Below are 3,553 nucleotides of genomic sequence, written 5' to 3' on the forward strand. Positions count from 1 at the left end.
TTTTAGCCATCTGGATATCTTTGGAAAATTATCTATTCATGTCTTGTGCCCATTTATTCCCTGGATTATTAGGGTTTTTTTGGATGTTGAGATTCCTAACATGCTCTTTATAACTTTTAGATACTAACCTTTTATCAGATATGTTATTTGCAAATATCTTCTCCCATTGTGAAAGTTGCGTTTTAGTTTTGTTGGTTGTTTCCTTCACTGTGCAGAAGGTTTTTATCTTGATGAAGTCCCAATAGTTCCATTTTGCTGTTTTTCTCCTTGCTTCAGGAGACATATCCAGTAGGAAGTTGTTATGGTCAATCTCAAAGAAGCTACAGCCTTGTGTTCTCCTCTATTATTTTGATGGTTTCCTGTCTCACATTTAGGTTTTTCATCCATTTGGAATTTATTTTTGTAGTATAAGAAAGTTGTCCATTTTCATTCTTTCACATGTTCTCCAGGCTTCCCAACACCACTTATTGAAGAGATTGTCTTTTTTCCATTGGGTATTCTTTCCTGTTTTGTCAAAAATTTGTTGACCATATAGTTGTGGTTCATTTCTGAGTTTTCTATCAGGTTCCACTGATATATGTGTCTGATTTTGTGCCAGTACCACACTGTCTTGATCACTACAGCTTTTCACATTTTTTTAATGTTTATTTTATTTTTGAGAAAGACAGAGGGTGAGCGCAGGGGTTCAGAGAGAGGGAGACACCTAATTCAAAGCAGGCTCCAGGCTCTGAGCCATCAGCACAGAGTCTGATGTGGGACTTTAACCCGTGAACCGTGAGATCATGACTGGAGCCGAAGTCGGATGCTTAACAGACTGAACAAACTAGGCGCTGCTACAGCTTTCTAATATAACTTGAAGTCTGAAATTTTAATGCTCCCTGCTTTGCTTTGTTTTCCAAGATTGCTTTGGTTTCTTAAATTCCACATATGAGTGAAATCATATGATATTTTTCTTTCTCTGATTATCTTATTTCACTTGGCATAATACATTCTTTCTCCATCCAGGTCATTGAAAATGGCAAGATTTTTTCTTTTTGATGAACATAAGGGAAGGGAAGGAAAAAGAGAAGAGAGGGAAACAAACCCAAGAAACTTTTAATGAGAGAACAAACTGAGAGTTGATGGAGGTAGGTGAGTGGGAGATGGGCTAAATACCTGATGGATATTAGGGTGAGTACTTGTGATGAGCCCTGTATGTTGTATGTAACTGATGAATCATTGAATTTTACCCCTGAAACCAATATTTCACTGTATATTAAATAACTAAAATTTAAAAAAAGAAAGATGGCATTGGCTATTTGGGGTCTTCTGTGGTTTCATGCAAATTTTAGGACTGTTATTTCTAGCTCTATGAAAAATGCTGGTGGTTTTGATAGGGATTGCATTGAATGTGTAGATTGCTTTGGGTAGTATACACATTTTAACAACATTTGTTCTTCCAGGCCATGAGCATGGAATGTTTTTCCATTTCTTTGTGTCACCTTCAATTTCATAAAGCCTAAATATCCCTTTTCAGTTACAGCAATGTATCTCTTAGATGCTATACTTTTAATAAATTTCCAATGTCTAATTATTTCATTGTAACTGACAATTAAGTATAGCTATACCACAGAGGTGCACTAATAAAAGGCAAAAATGTTACTACTATAACCTTGTATCCTATCCAGCATCAATTTTTAATCCGTTATTAACATTTCAACATGATCCCATTTAGAATGTTCTGTGTCTTAGCAAAAACATGACCACAGATTAAAATTAATTGAAGAGATTGTCAATTACTCTGAATGCGTTAAGAGGTATATAATTTTTTGTTATTAAAGTTACATATGCACATCGTAAAAATTTCCAACAACATAAAAGAGTATAAAATTATAATTAGATGTCCCCTCCTCTCATATACAAAAATATATTTTATACTGATAAGTAATGAGACATTTTGTGGCCAAACAACCTAAATAGTACAATTTATTTGATGTGTATGAACAAGAGTACTTTGAAATGATATCATATTACACTCTATGAAGATGAAAAAAAGGGTGCTTAATCAACTGGTGACTGATAATGCCCAGAATAGATATACATAAGCTTCCTAAGTTGCTTGGTCATTTATATACCCGAACCCACTAAAGATTCCTTGTATTTCTCTATTTACAAACATTTTAAATTACTGGAAAGAGAACTATGACTTTAGAGAGTAAAATTTAATGTAAAATGTATATTGAAGTTTTTAAAAATCCGTATAAAACATTTAATTTTGTATAGTCAACAGCAAAAAAATCATTTACAAAAGAATCAAACATATTAATTACATTATTTTAATTCTTATCGGCTTCTTGGTGATTCATTAAGAATCCTACTGGTTTATTAATCAAAAAGAAATAGAATTCAGTATTCCCCAGATTTTATTTCCATTTCCTGGTTTTATTTTCATGTCTTTTCCTTTTCTTGTTTCTTCTCAAGATAACTATAAAACATTTTTATATACTTACATTTTTATATTTGTGAGGTTGTTTTCAGTTGTAAAAATAATGATCTCACTCCACCTCATGTTGTCTCATTCTATTTGAGTAATATTAAAGCAATCAAATTTATAAAAATTGTAGGATATATGGAATTATTGGATAAGTAAAATTATGATTGATAATTTAAAAAGTTGTTCTGTTTGACTAAGCTTCCTGTAAATATTGATAAGTGAGAATAGCTAGTGGAGAAAAAGTACCAGTTACCTGAAAGACACCAAAGTCCATTTTTGTGTGGTTACTCCTCTCCTTGATATTTAAATGACTTGTTTTAGCTATCATTCCATGTTTGATGAGAGACTGAGCATCTTTCACCTTCTTCCCCAATGTTACAGGTGAATTGCGCCCCCCCCCCCAAATTCATATATTGAATCTCTAACCATCAGTACCTCAGAATGTGACTGTGTTTGGAGATAATACCTTTAAAGAGTTAACTAAAATGAGACTGTTAAGGTAGCCCCAATACAATCTGACTAGTGTCTTTATAAGAAAAGCAAATTTGGACACAATTAAAGACACCTGGGATTCAGCATGGACAGAAGGCCTTAAGGGGACATAGCAAGAAGGTGGATATCTGGAAGCCAAGCAAAGGCCTTGAAAGACATCAAACCTGCTTATACCTTGGTCTTGGACTTATAGGCTCTAGAACTGTGAGAAAATATATTTATATTGTTTAAGCCATACTGTCAGTGATACTTTTTATTTTATAGAAACAGTAGCAAACTAATATTCTCACTATTTCTAGGGTCAAAAATTTGCAGCTCAAAAAACAATTTAGAATATTAGACATCTCTGTTCCTAAATCCCTTGGCCATTGCCACCACTGGGAATTTCTTATTGTCATTTCTTCCATTATTGAGCTGGATTCTACCTCTCTGTCTACCTAACATATTTTTCACATTTCTTTTCTCCATTTGGCTAGCATCTCATTCCCACTCTTGGGCTGTGCCTAGAAGTTAACAACAACCCCAATTCATTATGCAAAGCAATTTATCTCTCTAGCACTTTCCTTCTGCCATTTGTTTTACTGTAAT

This window comes from Prionailurus viverrinus, chromosome X (assembly GCF_022837055.1).
Source record: "Prionailurus viverrinus isolate Anna chromosome X, UM_Priviv_1.0, whole genome shotgun sequence".
NCBI lineage: Eukaryota > Metazoa > Chordata > Mammalia > Carnivora > Felidae > Prionailurus > Prionailurus viverrinus.